Source organism: Lygodium microphyllum, chromosome 30 (genome assembly GCF_053477565.2).
Source record: "Lygodium microphyllum isolate KBCC chromosome 30, Lygodium_microphyllum_v1.1.10, whole genome shotgun sequence".
NCBI classification, from domain to species: domain Eukaryota; kingdom Viridiplantae; phylum Streptophyta; class Polypodiopsida; order Schizaeales; family Lygodiaceae; genus Lygodium; species Lygodium microphyllum.
Window position 1 is genome coordinate 113,245,830 of NC_141164.1, and position 19,822 is coordinate 113,265,651.

Genomic DNA, 19,822 nt, shown 5'->3' on the forward strand with positions numbered 1-19,822 from the left:
GAACATGCACATATGCAATGATGCCAAATACCTTCAAGTGTGAAATGTCAGGCTTATGACCATACAACCTCTCATATGGAGTTGCATCATGAATCCCTGCTATAGGGGTTCTATTCAGCACATAGACAGTAGTCACTACTGCTTCAACCCAATAACCATTTTGCAAACTCTTCTCATTCACAATAGCTCTTGCCGATTCCATCAGTACCCTATTTTTCCTTTTTGCTACACCATTTTGCTGGTCATTCGTAGTCAGTCGCAGACCGTAGTACTTCAAAAAATGTATTTTGCCAAAATTTGACATCTTCTGTGGCCCATAATGTGGGATTATGCTCTCTCTCCTCTAGCCATCTTTTTTCAAGCTTTCTTTCGACGTTAATTACCTCCTCCACTACGTTGGTAGGTAACACTCTACGCAAGGTGGTGGAGAATTGGAAGTTGAGGTTGATGACCATTTCTTGCCTCTCCCAGATTATGAGGTCAGCGTGGAAGCTTGTTGGGGTGTCATCCACACATGGTGGGATATGTGCCTTGGGTGCCCTAATTCAACATTCCATTTTCTCCTTGTCTCCTCTAGCATTTTCTTCCTTCTTTCTCTTAGTGCCGTCTTTCGTTCTGTGGAGGTGTTTGCGTGTTGTTGCTCTTCAAGCCTTGGGAAGGAGGCACTGGGACAAGCTCGTCTTCATGTGGTCCCATTTCAAAGTTCACATCCACCTCCCTTTGCCGGCTTGGCTCTTGCTCCTCTTTGAGGAACCTAAGTTTTCCACTTCTTGTGATGTTAGGCCTACCAATAGGAGATAATCGCATTGTTCTTCCACGCTTGGGCCAGCTCCACTAGATTGTGATGGCATCTGCAGTCTAGCCTTCAATGTACTATGAGCCATTCCTAGTTTCTTTCTCATTGCCTCCAAGGACTCTCCCTCGTCTGCCTTGATGACGTCCAATATGGTTTCTAGGAAGGTGCGTTGTTGGGTGTGGAAGCTCACTTGGGCAGCCTCCACTCTGATTTTGGCAAGTATCTTTTCCTTTTTGGCTTGAGCGAGGTGACGTGCCAAGGATTTGCCCCTTTTTTTGTTCTAATTGGCCCACTCTTTTTCCCTCTTGTTCATGTCTTTGACATTGTCCCCCTGCCTCTAGGCTAGCACTATCAGCCTTCGTTCTTGGTCTTCCATTTCTGCCCTTGGCTTTTGTTGCTCTTCTTGTGATGAGGTAGCCTCTTGGGTTAGTCTCTTCACCTCTATTTCATACCTACAAGTTCTTTCGTCCCTCAACTCCTCCAACTCTTCTGTGGCTTTAGTGAGTTTCTCCATTTGAGCTTACCGACCTTCCTAGAGTGTCACAATCTCTTCATTGTGCTACCCATGTGGCTTCGATATCTCTGTTCAAGTGCACGTTCTATCATTGAGCTTTTGTCTCTTCCTTAGCTTGTAGCTGCTCTTTTAGCTCATTGACTTCCCTTTGGGCCACGCCCATTTGGTGCATTCTCTTCAATTGGAATGCATCCATGGCCTCATTTTCACCTTCAAGCTCTACTACCGCAGTTATCTTCTCCTCCTTGGCTCTCTCTAGTTGAGAGAGGAGCTCTTTGACGTACTCATCATATTCTTCGGGCGGCCTCTTTGTTGTGGGGACGCAGGTTATAGAGCCTCCCACCTTTTGCTTCTTAGGGTCTTGCCTTTGAAGGTAAAGCTTTCCTTTTAGCCTTGGTGGCGGGAAATTCTCCTCTAGTGGGTTGCCCTCTCATTGCCAAGGTTTTTGTTGAGGTCTCAATGGTCTTCCTCACAAATCCATTGAGATTGACCTTGTTGAGATTCAGCAATCACACACATGCAGGCTTATCTATCCCATATGCACAGTGGTGCCTACTATAGTTTTCTACTTTCCTATAAAGCATTGTACTTGCTTCCTTTTCTTAATGCAATGATAGTACTCTTTTCTTATAAGTAAAGTGTCAGTGTCATTGTCCACATACACAAGCTTGTGTTTATGAGTCCAAGTATCAATCTTGGAACCTAATTCACTTGTGTAACAAACAGTGTCTTTGTCTTCTCCATCATGAGTTTACTCTTCTCCTTTCATCCACCATAACTAACTGCCATGTCCTAGATCCAGCTCATTCTGATATGGTATCAGAGCTCAATTGGGCATGTCCTAGCCTCGTCTTTACTCTTCCAGTTCTTCTTTATCTTTCCTCAGCTCGGCTTGAGTTCATGACTTTACTTCCAGCTCCATTCTCACTCTACCTTCAATGAAGCTCCAATGGTTGCCATAGCCTATAGGACCCTGCTTCCTTGGAGCTCTTAGATCTCTTGAACCAGGAAATCTCCCCAAGCACTCTTCTGAAGGATCATTCCTTAACTCCCTGCGCTCCTTCCTAGCACATCACAGAGGCACATTGGCAACCGAAAGCCCTGGCATTGCGATTTTTTTGTCCTCGCTGTCCAGATCTACGCCAGTCCCAGCTCGTACAGATGTTTGTCTGCCACGCAGTGCAATCTGGTCCATGACCTTAGGGATTTGGAAGCCCATGTCATAAGCTCTCTATCCAAATTTTTTTTTTGGAAAATGATGAAGGCTACAATGCACACAGATAGGAAAAACCAAGCCCTTGTCTTAGAAACCCTAATTCCACCATAGCCAAAATCTCCCAAGCTCATTTTTCTCTCATTTTCTCACTCCTGCCACTAAACCAATCTAAAGCCTACTAAATCTGAAGTTCCCAGCATCAAATCAAGGAGGGGAAGATTTGGATTTTGAAGATCTTGAAGAAATTTTCAGATTTGGAAGACTCAAGGAAGAAGATACAAACATAGTCTCCATTGATACTCATCTAGTGCTCTTAGCACTTGTGTCTTGTGACACAACCAACTCTTTTGCTTGCTGAAATCTGAGAAATTGGTGTTGATTTGTTGCTGCTTCAGCCATCCAACATGGGAAAAGGCTCTCCAAATGCTCGGTTCAAGGGAGTCGGGTTTCACACCTGGCAAACCTGCATCAAGCTCATTCTAATGAAGAAGGGTCTTTGGGCCATCACAAATGGCAAAGAGAACAAACCTCGAGATGCGGACCTTGCAGTTACCTGGCAGAAGAATGATGTCAAGGCACAAGCCATCATTAAACTTGAGCTGGATGACAACTACATCCATCATGTGGATGCTTGTGACACGTCCCATGACACTTGGGACAAATTGGATACCTTATTTGGTGCACAGTCAAAGTCGTCTAAGTATGGTCTATTGATTGAATTTTTTTGACTTGATATGAAGCCTCATACATCCCTAGCATCCCATCTAATTATATGGAAAGTCTCCTAACCCAACTTGTAGGGATAAAGCTAAAAATGGATGAAGATGTTTGTATTGGTGTCTTGTTAAAAAGTCTGCCTCCTGCCTATAATAATGTATCAACCACTCTAACCAATATGCCTGATCCACAACTTGTTGATATTAAAGCCTCTCTGCTAAAGGAAGAAAAGAAACTTAAAAGCAAAGAAGATCCTAGCACTTCAAAGGATGAACAAATGTTATATGTAAACAACAGATACAAAGGCAAAAAGGAACCGCTCTTCAGTGACTTCTGCAAAAGGACCGGACACACTGAGAAGTTCTGTCATGCTAGGAAGAGGTCCCAAAAGGCCTATATTGCAGCTGTGAAAGAAGAAGAAGACCATGGACCAAAAGAAGAAGATGAAGATGAAGATGAAGACCACTAGGATCAGAAGGACAAGCCTCATCAGCCCTTCTACTCTCATTACTTTGATAGACTGTTTTAAAAAAGCCTTGTATTTCCTTGCCCTAATGCTTTCTGCCATAAGCTTTGTAAACTCCTTATATAACTTGGCATTACAGTCCCTGTACACTTTGTAAGGCCCCTATTACAGCCTTTGGATGTCCATCATGTTTTGGGGCCCACACTTAGCCTTTTCTGCGATAGCCTTTAGTGTCTACCATGTTGTGATTGAGGAGGGGTATTGAGATTCAGAAATCACACTCACTAACAGCCTCTTTGTATGGAGCTTCAAGGCCAAGGACATGCTGGCTTACCTATCCCATATGCACAGTGGTGCCTACTACAATTTCCTACTTTCCTATAAAGCATTGTACTTGCTTCCTTTTCTTAATGCAATGATAGTACTCTTTTCTTATTAGTAATGTGTCAGTGTCATTGTCCACATACACAAGATTGTGTTTATGAGTCCAAGTCTCAATCTTGAAACCTAATTCACTTGTGTAACAAACAGTGTCTTTGTTTTCTCCATCATGAGTTTACTCTTCTCCTTTCATCCACCATAACTAACTGCCATGTCCTAGATCCAGCTCATTCTGACATACCTCATCGAGCAACCTTGCTGCAACACTCTCTAGAAGGGGGAAGCTGATGCAGCTCATTATGGAGTTGTATCATTGGCTTTTTTGTACGCCTCAGTATCTAAGAATGGTAGGTCAATGGTAACAAAAACATGCATCCAATCTCACCCATCCTTAGGGCATGCGAAATACTTGGTAAGAGCCCCATAAGATCCCCTAGTAGTCTACTGTCCATCGCCCTTCAGCATGGTGAAGAAGGCGTCGAGGTTGATTAGCATAGTCTTCCATGTCCATCTCTACTCTCACAGCTCCTATTCCATTTCCTAAGAAGATAAGATCAATTCCACAGTCCTCTACAACTCTCTCATTGCACATCTAGGCTTAGCCTAGTAGGATGTCATAGTCCACTCCCTTCATGACTATGAAGTCAAATTGGATCCCTACGATCTTTACTGGCTGATTTTTCAACACTCCAAACGGCTTCACCTTCATCCCATTTGCTAGTGTGACGTTAAACCTAGCAGTCTCAACCAGTGGGTTACCCCAAGTTTGGAGTACCGCATGGCTTAGTACACTCACTCATGTTTCTGTGTCCACGATCCCCTTTCTGGTGACGTCTCCCAGTGTTAGGGCTGGCAGGACTGCATGCATTTCTGTGCCTTTCCAGAAGGTGTTGGCGTGCACAGATTTAGGTATCGAGTGTAGTGTCAAGCTTGGTATTTGAGTTTCTGCATCATGCTTAGGAAAGTATGTGGCAATTGGCTCGTTTGGTTCTTCAACCCACTTCTTTAGCTCCAACCATAGTGTTGGGTGCTACCTAAGTAGGTGGCCTAAGCTTAGACTTACCGGGGTGGTAACCAATGTATTGAGGGGGTTGCTAGTCACTCACCTATCTTCTAGGTCTGTGGTTCTTGGCCAATGGCCTTGATTATTTTGCTAGCCTAAAGCATTTAGACTTTGTCCAAGTGGCCTAGCTTATGGTTCCATTGCCTCCCTTGATTTTGTTGTGGGAGAGAGATTTGGGCACTTGTGCTTGAGAGGTCATCGATCTCGCCCTCTAGTACGGGCTCAACATCCTTTAGGTGCTCTAGGCCTCCCTCACCCATTCTTTCACCTTCTTGATGGCTTTGAGTTGGTACTTCAGATGGGGATACTCCCCGACCTTAGCACTTTCCTTCTCAACCATCCGTGGAGCCGACGTTTCTTCCTCAGTGTCAATGAATTTCCTTCCAATCGGTAGTGTTGTGGCACTTTCGGTATTGAGGGTGATCTTAATGTCTGATCTTTTCTTCCTTCATCTCCGACAAGCAATGATATGCTAGCTTGCTTTGTCTGCACGTAGGTCATGACCTGTAAAATGGAATAGGTGTTGCATCCCCATTGAGTGTCTCGACACCAAACAACCCCAATGGAACCGATGGCTTGTTTGCTGAACTAGAGGATGGCCTTCATCTAGGGAAATAGACAAAGAGATGAGTGATTCCACACTCATCGCATCTTAAATCAGTCTTATCTCTATTTGCTTGCTCCTTCTCAGGGGTAGCACAAAGAAATATGTCCTCGGTGACCGCAAGTCCAATACATAATTGGCTCTTGGGCTTACCCTCCTAGGCCTCTGCCTCTCCCTCTTCCCAATGCCATCACCGGTACTGGTCACTAGTCTAGGAGGATAGCATTTCCTTCCTCATTGTATGACATGTATGGGTCTACATACGACTCATTGTTGCTAGGCTTGTCCACATAGTGGACTGGGGTATCACTTGGTGGATGGGCCACGTAGGGTTCAGGTGGTCTAGGGATACCTGTAGGATTGATTTCCATCCTAGGGATGGTAGGTTTAGTGTCATTTGGTGTCAAAAGATCCAACAGGGCTCCCCTTTCAAAGAAGTTTGGTGGGCTATTCGCAAGGTGGGGTTGATTGTAAGGCTGCAGGTATGGGAGCCTTCGAGGTAATCAACAATGCATGGTGTCATGGCTGAACCTACCATAAATAGCACAAGGTTGTGACCTGGGATCCTAATACTTAGCTAGTAAGTGGTTTCCACCACAATGCACACATTGGACGTGTGGGCACATTGGTCATCTCATCATCTCCTGTAGTTTGGCTATGTCCATCCTAATCTTTGCTAGCTCTTGTCTCAACTCAGCGCCCTTCCCTTTGTCTTGAGTGCTTGAGTCTATTCTCTCACTTGGCATTGAGGCTCTCTCAAAACTCCTGGCACTGGACTCTTCCTGATTCAAACCTCTGGAGCCTTTTTCCTTGAGTTGGTCGTCCACTCTGATAGCTTCTTCAAAGACCCTTGCCAGTGCGTCTCGCTACAAGCTTGAGTTGCCGACCAAGACTTTGTAGAGCTCATTTCCCCGTATTCTGTTGATGAATACCATGGATACCGCCCTTTTGGTTGGTCTCTCACCCATGGGAATTCTCTTGAAGAGGCTCCTTACATGGGTCACATAATCTTGAATGTCCTCTCTCTCTCTTTCTGCTTAACATTCATAAGCTACACTAGCAGGTTATCAGAGTATCATGGTTTAGAAAATCTCTTAATGAAGAGATTTTTCAAGCCATTGAGATTAGCACACTCCACAACATCTAGACTTGTGTACCAGGTCCGCGACCCTTGTCACCTAAGCATAGTCTGAAGGCTTGGGAGTGTTGAGTAGGATTAGTGAGGCCATTGGCCTCGCAGACCTGCTCAAACTACTCCACAAAGCTATATGGGTCATTGATTGCTTGGTATTTATCCAATTGCTTGGCTACCACAGGGATTTTCAATTGGCTCCTAGAGCCTTGGTTGACTCCCAACCTTGTCAGTAGTGATGTTGCCAATGATGCACCGCTTTGTTCCGCAACCATGTCCTTATTACATTCAAATTTTAGGCCGTGTTCTCCGCTTGGTCCTACCCTTGGGGATTTGATATCCCTTCTATGTCTTTGGTTCTTCTCTTATTGGTGGGTTCCTTCCATTTCTTAAGTCCAGGTGTGTTCCTTATTACTTACAATCAGTCCTCAACTTACCGTCACTCTATGCATGGGTGCATGTGTGTGCTCTTTTCTATGCACTGTGCAAAATCAGGCTTTTAGCTTTCCTTAATTGAGCTTCAAGTGATGGAAATCAGAGTGGGTGAGAAAAAAAAGTGTGTGTAGCTCCGGTGCTCTTGTCTATGGGTTGGCTTGACAGGGTCATGTGTTTGGTTCCTAATTGGTTGCGTTAGCTTCTAGGTTTTTTTGATGCGCTATCTCGTTTGGCTCTTGGTCTAAATCGAGTTGGGGTCTTGCAATCAGCCCACAACACCAGACACCATTTCAAACTATTCGACCACAATCCCTTGATTTGTAATTGCATGTGAGATGATTGGTTGGTTCTTCTAGCGTAGGTCATGCTTCTTGTTAGCCATGGCTCATCAAATTCCCAAGTTTTCCTTCTCAGGCTGTGTCCGATTTACCAGCATCCAATTTTCAAAATTGGACATCCGATTTACCAGTGTTCGATTTTGGGGATCAAACATGTTCGGGTCCTATTGTCGCAATCGAATAGGTGTGTATGTCCAATCGGACTGCTGGAGTTTGTTCGATTCTAGCGGTCTGATTTTTGTGCTTCGGATTCTGGGAATCCGATCCTAGGAATTGGGCGTCTGATGAGACAATGTTTGATTTTAGAGTGTCTGATTCTAAATGATCCGATTGGTGTATGTCCAATGAGATAAGGCTGTTGTTCCAATTCTCTAATCCGATCATCGTGATTGGATGGATCGAGCGTCCGATATGACGGGTTGTGTGTCTGATTAGAGTTGGTCTGACTTATCGATCAAATGATGCGAGTCTGAGTGGTCTGATTATGAGTTGTCTGATTTTCAAAATTGGACAGGGTGTTCGATCGGATGAGGGGGGATTCGTCCAAGTGTTCGATTCTGAGAATCAGATGGTTGGCTTGGTCCAATTTTGGGAATCAGACACTGTGGGAGGCGTCCAATTCCACCGATCGAAATGCATGTCGATCACTTATTTTTCAAAAATCTAAATATAGATGTTGCTAGTACCTGCCCAAACTTTCAATAATCAATTCGAGTCTAGGCCAAGGTTATTCCATACCTGAGTCTTACTGAAAGTCCCGATATGCTCCAATCAATCCGATGTAGACCTGGATCTACAATCTCTCTCTCTCTCTCTCTCTCTCTCTCTCTCTCTCTCTCAAATATAGAACTATAAATGAGATTTTCTCTGGTCACCTAGGACCTTAATCCCTCATGGGTGTGCACCTAAGCCTTCCCAATCACTTGACCTTTGACTTCGAGACATCTAGGCACTCTTTTGTTTTCATTTTCCCCTGTTAGTGCCCTATTCAGGACTGTTTTATAGGAATGAAATTCAAGTTTCCCTCTCTCATTTCTCCTACCTATCCTACACTAAATGTGACAAAAATCAAAAGCAGGGTACTGAATGGATTTCTCCTACTCAACCAATCATCAAAAACCAAAAATATTTACTTGTAGCATGGATTAAAACCCAAAACCTTCTATCTATATCAAGCTCTGGTTTAGGGGTGAAACTCTTACTTCGATGCTCGATTTGAAGTGCACAAGTGCTCAAGCTTCCAACAGCCAAACCAAAATGTTGAGGCGAATGTAAGCTCAACTGCCAAGACCCACATACCACTTATTGTTCAAGCATTTCAAACAAGCACTAATGGCTACCTCTCACATAGTCGATGTGCCATCCCTCTCCTACGAGTGTAGTGGGCTTACCTCAATGCCTGATAGAGTTGCTTCCTCTCTCAAGCACTCCGAAAGCTCCACGATTCTTGATGCAAGCTCAAGCATCTTCAAACCTCCATCCTCCATAGCCATGCATGAGACGTGAGAAGGGAAGAGAAGAAGAAGAGAGATGGAGGAGAGCTTCACCTCCAAGATCCCTCACTCTCACACATCCCTCACTCACTCACTCACAAGCAAGAAAGGAAGAGAAGAAGAAAAGAGAAAGAGTCCACTTTGCCACACACCAAAGGAGGAGCTCTCATTCATCTTTTGAACTTTATATGCAAAGCCCTAAATCCCTTTTGGGCAGCCATCCCCATATCCCCTTTTTTACATGGGCGACCGTGGCCTAGGCCCTTTTTTCTATTGTTCTCCTATCTTCCTAGCTTCCTTCCTACCACCTATCTACATTTACAATTTGCATAGGTCTGAGCCCGGTTCTCTTAAAATAAATCATGGTGTGCCTTTCACTCTTTTACAAAAGTATCAACTTGCACTTTTCGTTGAGCGCCTCTCCTTGATTTAGGACATTTTCACACTTCTTATGTTTCCCGGTTTTTCTTAGCATGCCTTCGTTCTCCATTCCGCTTTTACCTTGGCTTTGTCTTCTGCTTTAGATTTTCTAGATTTTCCACCTTGTTCCTTTGAGGGTTAACAATGTCCCTTTGTGCTCCCGCATCATTGCAGAATCAAATCCTTTCATCTTAGCCCATCCCCTTCTTTCATGCACTAATCCATGAGAACATACAATAGGAGGAGAGAGGAGAGAGAAAGACTAAAATCAATTCTCTTCATTCAATGCATCATTTTTGCTCAACTTTGCAGCGATGGATGGCAAAGAAATTAAAGATTTTACTCTTTGAAGCTTGCCTAAGATTATCAATAATAAAAAAATAATTTTAAAATGGCATTTTTGGGGGCACAAAAGAAAATGACGCCCCCTTAGTAATCCTAGGAGTTGTAATTTCCATCTCAAAGGCGGGCTCCTTTGTATGTTTTTTGAGAGAATAATTCAATAGTTAAGTGGTAGTAAAGGATTTGAACCAAGAAGATATTATGATTATATTTGACAAAAACTTTGTAAGAAAGCCCTTGCTTTGAGGGCAGAGAGAGAACCACATTGGGATTGAGACATGGCCTAGGCTCCTATGGGAGTCAGCAGTGGGGAATCTTTTTGCAATGGGATGGAGGAGGGCAAGTTAGCCAAAATATGGTTATTGGTTTAAGGAGACAAGGTTGATGTATTGAAGTTATTGGGCAAGGGGTTGTATGAATGTTAAATGAGGGGATTTTTATGTCTTGAATGATATGTCAAATGCTCTAGCATATGGTGGAATGATTGACTTATTTCTCATGCTATAAATGATCTATTCTTCCTAAAAATAGAACAAAACTTCCTATTAAAAATGACATCTATCAATGTCTTTTGTGATACTATTTTTAAAATGGCTTTCTCAAGACATATCTTGATGGAATATAGATTTTCTCATAATGAACTTTTTCTTGTGCAATGATAGTCTAAACATATACTATTGGGAAAATAGATGGCATTTGTGGTATCTTGTATACTTAAGTTGACTCAATATATTTTTTAGCTACTATTTTAGACCTTAGTATAGTCTAACTAGAATTGGAATAATTGCAAATATAAGTATCCTTTTTTTGGTTTTACACAAGACTATTCTCATCATTTGACTTTGAGCTATTGAATGGCATAGCTTTTCCTTGTAATACATGTCAATTAGAGTGTAGTAGATATTCTTACATGAAATTATAATGGTTTCTTAATATAGATGCATATGCTTAGGGAATGTATAATAGTTTTGACCATTTGATAGTTTGAAAATCTGAAAGTTTGTTTAGAGATCCATTTATTTAGTGTCCTAGTATATTGATATTTAGGGATGTAGTTGAGTCTATAGTTATAGTATATGGAACTCATTCATATCCAAGGATTGTATAGGCATTTTACTACACGAGTGAGCATGCACCAACTTTAGAGGAGTCTTTGCTCTATTCTTGCTTTTGTGTGGAGATGCCTTTCTCTATTGCTTGCCCATCAGACAAGCTTCACATGGTTCCTTCATTTCAATTACTATAGGTAGGTGATCAACCATAACTTGCTCATGCATTTCCTTAAACACCTTACTTGTGCCCACACCATTGGCGATTGTAAGAGCACTTAGCTCATATAGGTTGTTTCTTATTTCTCCTTTCCCAACAACTTCTCTAGCATTATTGATAATTTCTACATCTATCTTACTAAAACTCACTTCATGGCTAAGATCAGTAAATAGAAGCAACTAATAGCACATTTCTCTTAATTTTTGGAACATACAACACTTTTGAAAAACAAAATTCATTCACCATTTGTAGCAACAAAGGAAATAGTACTTGTGCCCTTAGGAGGGCATTTTTCATCATTTCCAACCATCATAGTGATGGATTCTTTAAGAGGCTTCATAGAACTATGTAGACCTTTCTTATTGGTCATGTGATGGGAGATGCTACTATCCAATACCCATGAGTCAATGGTAGATATTTCATGCATTAAGAAACACACTTCCTCAATGGTTGTCATGAATAACTCCAACTCTACTTCATCTTTATCGGTTGTCTCCTTTTCTTCCTGCCATCGTGCATGACTAGTGGAACCAAACATGTATACTAGATATCATGTTGTGTGTCATCATGAGTGCATACACATCCATGAGATCCTACTGTCAACTCATCAAACCACTCACCATGTAGAGTCATGTGATTAGATGCTTCTGATTCTATATACCACTTTTCATCCTTGCCTTGCCTAGCGATATCCCTAGAAATATGCTACATAGCAAACAACATATCTATTTGATCATCATGAGTACCACTAGAAGATGCATAACTGCCATTATGTCTATCTTTTTCCTTCATGTTTGCTTGCTTTTCATAGCATTCCTTTGCTATGTATCCATATTTATCCCAATAATGATAGTCTTTATTCCTGTTACACTAATTATGCAGTTTCCAAGAGCCATCTCTGTCTCTAAGTGATCTCCCCTACCTTTAAAGGCTCCACATCCATGATGGCCCTGCACATGAGAACCCTACCATGCATTCTATTGCTATTGTTTTCCATAGGCATTCCAAGTATTCCCATGACCTCAAATAGCTCCATGAGCTTTGCCACCTCTAGCTTGCTGACTAGAGTAAAATACATTATCTCTACCTTAAGAGGTAACTAGAACTAGTGTTCAAACCAAGTTTGACTTCCTCATGTAGCAACATGGAAAATAGTTCCATCCCAATCAAGGGCATCTTCTCTTACCAAGATCAATGTATTGAAGGCCTTAATAGTGCCAGACCCTACCAATATCTAGAAAATTTGCATCATGAACTTCCATAAAGAAAAGGTCTTATTGTAGATCTCCTCACCAAAATCTGTGTCATATTTTCACTCCCTGCATTTACCATATCTGCAATAGAAGCTATTCACTGAAGTACCACTTGTAGATGCCTGACTCCCTGCAAACCAATTAGTTGTGTATGATAGTTTCTATTCAAGAACCTATGACAGTAAACCTCTACAATAACTAGTGTATTTCAACTCACAAACATGTCAAGAACATCCCTAAACATGTGGAAAAACATCTAGACATGATAGCATGTTTATGTACACTTCATCTCATGTATACCCTATATGCAATCAAGCTATCTAGCAATAGACAAACAAGAAATTTGTAAACAAAAGCTAGTTGTATGTTCTCTATTAAAACGTGAGTATTTCACAAATTAAAACAACCACAATACATATTTGACATGTGTCATAACCCTCAGGTATCAATGTAGAGACACAGAGGTATCAATAGTTATTTAGACAAGTAGTGGAAGTACTATCCAAGATTCTTTACATGTAATAACCATCCAATTAAATATATAACCAATAGAAAAAATATCCAAAACTAAGCATAACCAGCCACAAGTTAGCTCACAACTATGTGGCACTAATCAAGCATTGGTAGGTGCAAATACATACTTCAATGCTACATCAAGAGTGCCTTTAATCAATACCAATATAGGACAAACATCATGTTTAATTTGAGCTACTATCCACTCAAATTTTACATAGTTTTTAGATCTTGCAAATTATCTTTTATGGACACACCACAATGTCTGAGAGGCTCCAATAAATATCCACCAATAGTCCCAAGATATCATGCATATACTGAGCATATGTTATGCTACCCACATACCCTGTTGTCCTCCCAACAAACCAAAAGCATGCTAAATCACAGCTATACCTACTACAATAAATTGTGTAATGTGTGATCAATATCAAGTCAATGATAAGCACTTAATAGTTCCAGACATGCCCTACACATTAATCCACAAAAATCATCATCTACATTAGTTGATGTTACACACTTCCTATGACATAAACCACGCACAGATCTACTAGAACCACATTGAATCATTTGCTAAATGTGCTATTGCAAGTGAGGGATTTGATGCTCATGTTCATGTGCTCCACCATATATATATATATATATATACAGCACCCAATAGCATAGACTCATGATAGCTAAGTTGTCAAGTATGAACCAATGGATTCAGTCAGGTCATGCTTCTTAAAAACAAGTGTCATTATGATGAAAGTAGGAAAACTTCTACTTCCATTCATGATGCCAATGCTCATTTTCAAGAGCTCCATTACATGCCAACACATCTTGTCTACAAGCCTTAGTAGGGTCTAACACTGTTGTGTAGAAGATACATCTTGAACTATGGCCACCACCGCCAACACTCCACAATAGGTCTTCACTTTTGTAGACCACACACAGATCTCTACATTTCAACTCCTTCAAGCCAAGCTTCCATGCCCTATGAGGTCAATCTCTATTGCTTTGATACCATGTCAAAAGAGAGGAGGATAAAGATAGACAAAAACATGGAGCTGCAAAGCAAAGAGCAGTGTACTATCATGTTCCCATTATTCATTCATATATTAATACACACTTAGTCTACAACCATAATGTAAAAGATAGGTCTAGCGACTAACCATGATTGACTAACTAGGGTAACCTATCCAACTTATTCAAGGAATGTACATGTGTAGTCCAGCTAAGCTATAACTCTCTAGTGTCAGGGACAGTGACATCGATGAGCTTGAATCTCAACAATATCCCAACTGACCTTCCTAGAACACCATATTGGGGAATATGGGAATTTTCCATAAGTTTGGAACATGTGGTCAAATCTTTAGATTGATCATAACTTGAACACTATAACTCCAAATCGAGCGCTCTATAGCTTAATAAATTCCATTTTTCAAGTGCTTTCCAATGATAGGTCACATCATATGGTTTTGAGAAACTTATGGGCATGTTATCCAGGTGCCACCTTTTTAGTATTCAAAAAATGGGAATTGGGAGATTCCCAAACTCACTAATATTGTGTTCTAGGCTTTAAGTTGCAATTCCGCCTTCATTAGTAGTGTAAAAAATTCCTAAAACATAAATTCTTGGAGTCTCACCTGATTGTTTAGGGACAATTACCAGTCCCTTACGAATCCAAAATTTGGTGGGAAAAACAACTTTGAGCTAGGTCCTCACTAATCTTTTGTATCTCATCACCATCTCTCTACTCTCATAGATTCTTTATCTAAGCGATGAATGCTTCACTTGTCTCTCCTTTAACAAACTTCTCTATTTCTACTTGATTATCCAAGTTTTGAATTCTTATTTGATTGCATATTTTGTATCGACTCCTCAGTACATTCCAAGCCTCTAATGCCTTGGTTCTATGCTAAATCAAGGTCAAAACACTATAAGAATATCTTTTAACTAAGACACATAATTCATTTGCTTTTTTAAATTTCTAAGCTCATAGAAGATCTACATTTGAAGGAATCATAACACTCAAATTTGATGGGTCAGAGGGGGGGGGGGAGGGGGGAGGTGGATTGTGGTTTTCGGTTAGTCCCCAACATTGTCTCTAGAAGTGGGTAAGAGTCAAGGGTAGTTGTAATTTTAAACTTCCACAAAGTGTATTTGGTACCATCTAACTTTCCTTTGCTAAAGGTTGGTAGATAAATCCTCACTATTTGAATTGTCGATATAGTAGCACCACCACTTGATGCGCTAGTAGTGATATCTAATATGGTAGATGACACCACTCCTCTTTGCTATTGAATCCCTTGCCTCTTGTGTCCTCTTCACTCCTCAAAGCCCCTTAGGCTCTAATACCATGTACAAACTACATGGCATAACAAACAAAATTTGAGCAAGGAGTAGAGAACATAGGACAAAATTTGAGCAAGGAGTAGAGAACATAGAACAAATATGAGAAGAACATAAACTACTTTAACTTAAAATAAACTGATCTAAAGATGGCTCTATCCACTCGTGCACTTCCACTATGAAGCTTGAATGATGATCTAGACATATGATAGGAAAAGATCTTAAGGGTAGTTGGAAGAGACCCTGATTGGGTGAAAGATAGATTGACAATGGGTTTAGAGGGATCTTCCTTTTATAGCTTGGGAAGGTAGTATAGTCTCAACAGCTTGTCTCTGACCATATTATGAACCTTCTTGAGTTGGATAGGAAATATTCCAAGGAATAATCTCTTTACTATTAGGCTAGGGATATGGATCTATAATAACTCACACACCCTGCAACTCAATGCATGGTGCCTCTAGTTGCTACCATCATAACTACTCTATCTAACCCGAAGACTAGATCCACTAAGGTCACCTTTTTGCCTTCAATCACACAGAACTCATCTGATGTATAAGTCAAGACCCAATCAATGTCCATTCTCACACATGTCTTCTCCTCATAATGAGGGCCTTACAACTTAGAGCTTGATGGATCATCGGTGGCATCTTGCAACGGTGGGGCATTGAGTATACCTAATGATATGTACACTAAGAATACAAGAATAACTAGTACAGCATGAGAAAATACTAGATATATGTAGTTGACAAGAAAAGTAGCTTCCAAGTCTCCTTCTAATCTTTAAATACATATAGGTTTTTCCAAAGTATATGTTTTTGATACAATGATAATGTGTGTGCAAGTGCATATGTATACTTGTCTATGTGCAATGCCTATGTGTACATGGCTATGTGCATGTGTGTGAGACTATGTGCAAGGGTTCTAGTATGAGAGGTTGGATGTGTATGCACATGTGATATATATGTAAGTGCATGTGTGCATGATTGTGATGCAAGTGTTTAGGAGTTATGTGCACATGTGTGTCTGCATGTGCGTATGCACATGTTTTTAAGCAAGGTCTTAACACATCAAAAGTTCAAAAAATAATTTAAAGAATTATGCAATCTCCACCTTTTAGCATTAACTAGCCCACCACCTCCTTGGACTCCTCTCTGTCTCCAACCACATGTAGGATTATAGAGAACTATGTTGGTTATGGACCCTTTGCTCTTTCTCTATTGAATGCATCACTCTTCCTTATGTATTCAAATCTACCTTTTCCGTGCCAACCAATGTAGCCAATACAAAAGAGAGAGGTACAAGGATTCGACTACCAAGAATTTATAAATTGTGCACATCTATTCTTGTGTGTCCTGTGCGATGGCTCTTTTGCCCTCATGAATCCTTCTTCTTGTATCTTTCTTTGTCAATCCTCCTCCTTCCAAGATATGTTCGTTCGCCATGGATGGCGGGCCTCAATGGTGGCGAAGTAGATAGAGTTGTGGGTGGGCTTGCCCATGTCACAACAAGAGCATGTATAGATAGAGTGGTTGGGGATGTTAAATAGGTGGAGATGGTGGAGGAAGAAGAGATATATATATATATTTTTTTTCTTTTTGTGGAGATGGAGATGGTGGTGGGAGAAGGTAGAGAGGATGAGGAGGTGGGAGCGGTGAGGGGGTTGTGAGAAGCCAAGGAGGAGGGTGATGGGGTGGTTGTAAATAAGTCGAGGAGGAGGGAGTGGAGAGAGTTGTGGAGGGGGAAAGGAGGAGAAAGGAGAAGGCAAAGGGAATGAGAGTGAAGAGAGAAGGTGAGGAGGTTTGAGTGGTGTGGAGGGTTAGGGTGCAGGGCAAGAAGGAGAAAGTAATCGGCAAGGTTAGGGAGAAGGAAAATGAGGATAAACAATAGGAAAGGCAATGGGAAAATAGATGATGGAGAATGTGGAGTGGTCCCTAGCACTAGCCTACATAGTGGACACTATGGTAGTCCATAGCGTGCAGTGGAAAATCCTTTGTGTAGGGCCGGTACACATAGGCAGCACTACGGTTAGCTAGGGTGGCCTATATAGTGACACCCTATCTAGTAGGTGTTTCCTAGGGTGGGAAGGATGAAAGGACAAGGAGAAGGAAGAGGATGTGAAGATGGTGAAGGAAAAGGAGTAGGCCATGTTAGAGAGGTAAAGGTGAAGGAGAATGTGAGGGGGTGGTAGTGGATGAAGAGCCCTATAGGAGTCGTGATGGTAGACCTAACAGGGGTGATAGTGATGGGTGCATTTTATAACATTTTATTCTTTCCATGTGAAGCTCCTCTTAGAATAAGGTAAGGTGTATATAGCTTTGGGATGCATAGTTTAATCCTTATGTAGAAACTAATGTTTATAAAGGCTTACATATTTCTCCCAAATAAGAGTGATCTACTTTTTCCTTAGGAAATTCCTTTTTAGAAGTAATCCTCTTTGGGAATTTTTATCTACAATAATTATAACACTAAGCTTGGATGGATTTAGAGATGGACCACATGACACTAAAAAAACATTGGAGTGGTCTATAAGACTCTTCTCATTTTTAAGGAAATGATGCCAACTATACAAGGAAGTCAACATGAGGACTAGGAGATATGAAGATACCTTCTACAAAAACATTTAAACTTATCTATCACTTGAAGCAAAGATCTTTAAAAATGAAATAAAAAGGTGGAGCCAAGCTTGGACACACATGTCTTTGAGTACTTTAAGAAAATACTTCAATAGCTCTTCCATGTGGTGCATGCATCTAATTTACTTTTTCTTCTCTCTTATATTTTCCTCTTTTCATGCATCTCACTTTTCTTAGTCTATTATCAAATGAACTATAATATTTTTCTTTTTAAAAATATTTAGAGCTTCATAAATGGTGTACACATCAAAAAATCTTTGGAACAAAAAAAATAAAATAATTATATATTTGTGCATAGAAGGATTCGTACCGATGGCCACATCTATAATGTTGGAGATTTTAGACTCTTCTTAATTATTATTCAAAACCTTTTCCTCCATGAATCTCTCTCCAAAGTAAGCTTATTTTTCTTTTGGAGGATAAGAACAAATTGTAAGAAGTGCATATACCTTTTTCCATTCTCTATACTTAAACCCTTATAAAATTATTCATCTCATAGTGTAAAATCTCACATTAGACTAGTGATGCACATGCACAAATCTCCCTCACATTTTTCAACCTTTGTAGTTTACCTTCCATTTTCTTATAATTTTATTTGAGAAGCTTGACTATGAACACTTATGCACACAAGGCAACAAAATACATTATGAAGGGAGACTTCATGCACTATCTTACATACAACGCCTCGTGCATCATCCAATTTGGAACTCTAAGCAATTAAGATTACCATTGATTAATTACGATTTATAGATAATATAATCTAGCCTAATTGCAACTCTACCTCCTCTGCTCGTATAATACCAGTTTCAATGTCAACAAGAGCAACACTACTCAACTACACTTGGATATTAAAGTCCAACCCATGTAAAAAGTATTGCAATTGAGCAACAACTCGAATGGGAATATAAATTTGCAATTTGCAAAACACTTCTTTCTTTTTTTTGGCATACACTTAAACATTCTCATGCGGTTCTTGGTGTGTTATATTGAGAACACGTACCCGATACTAATCACCCCTTTTAGGGGCAAATTCTCTTTGGAAAGTTGTGAAAAATAGATCGATTGTAGTTATGGTTTTGGCTTCTAGGCTGTGATTGTCAAGATTGTGGGAGAGAAGGAAGGAGTCTCGCTTGAAGCTTTCTTGCTTGCACAATGGGGGAGGACACACAAGGGTGGAGGCTGAAAACAGTTTTCCTCTTCTTAGTTGTGTAAGCCAAAAGAACTCAAGTACAAAGAAATAGAAGAACCCTATATATGGGTGTCAAACCAAACTCAACTAACTAAGGTGGCATACTAACTGAGCCACGAACTAGAGTAGATAAGGATAGCTATCATGTAGCTATTATTCATGGGCGGTGTACCAACCGCGTCTGCAACTGACAAGTCGGTGACATAAATACACAACGGTCACCCTGGCGTATCACGAGTGGAGCTCGATATCTCAACACTCCCCCTCGAGCTCAATCCCAATTCCTGCACACCAAGCAGGTCTCTGAACTTGCGCAGCTTCTCTGCGCCCAATGCCTTCGTGAATATGTCAGCTACCTGATCCTCTGTGCTGACATAAACTAGATCAATAAGACCTAGTAAAACCCTCTCTCGCACATAGTGATAATGCACCTCAATGTGCTTTGTTCTAGCATGATAGACTGGGTTATTTGCCAAGTGTATACTACTCATGTTGTCACAATAAATGACAACTGGTCCATCTGTAGACTGATGCATATCATAAAGTAGCTTATGCAACCAAGCTACCTCACATGCAGCCATTGCTGCACCCCTGTACTCAGCCTCTGTGCTCGACAAGGCAACTGTAGGTTGTTTCTTGCTGCTCCAAGTGACTGCAGCACTCCCAAAAGAGAACACATATCCACTGGTAGATCGTCTATCAGAAATACTACCAGCC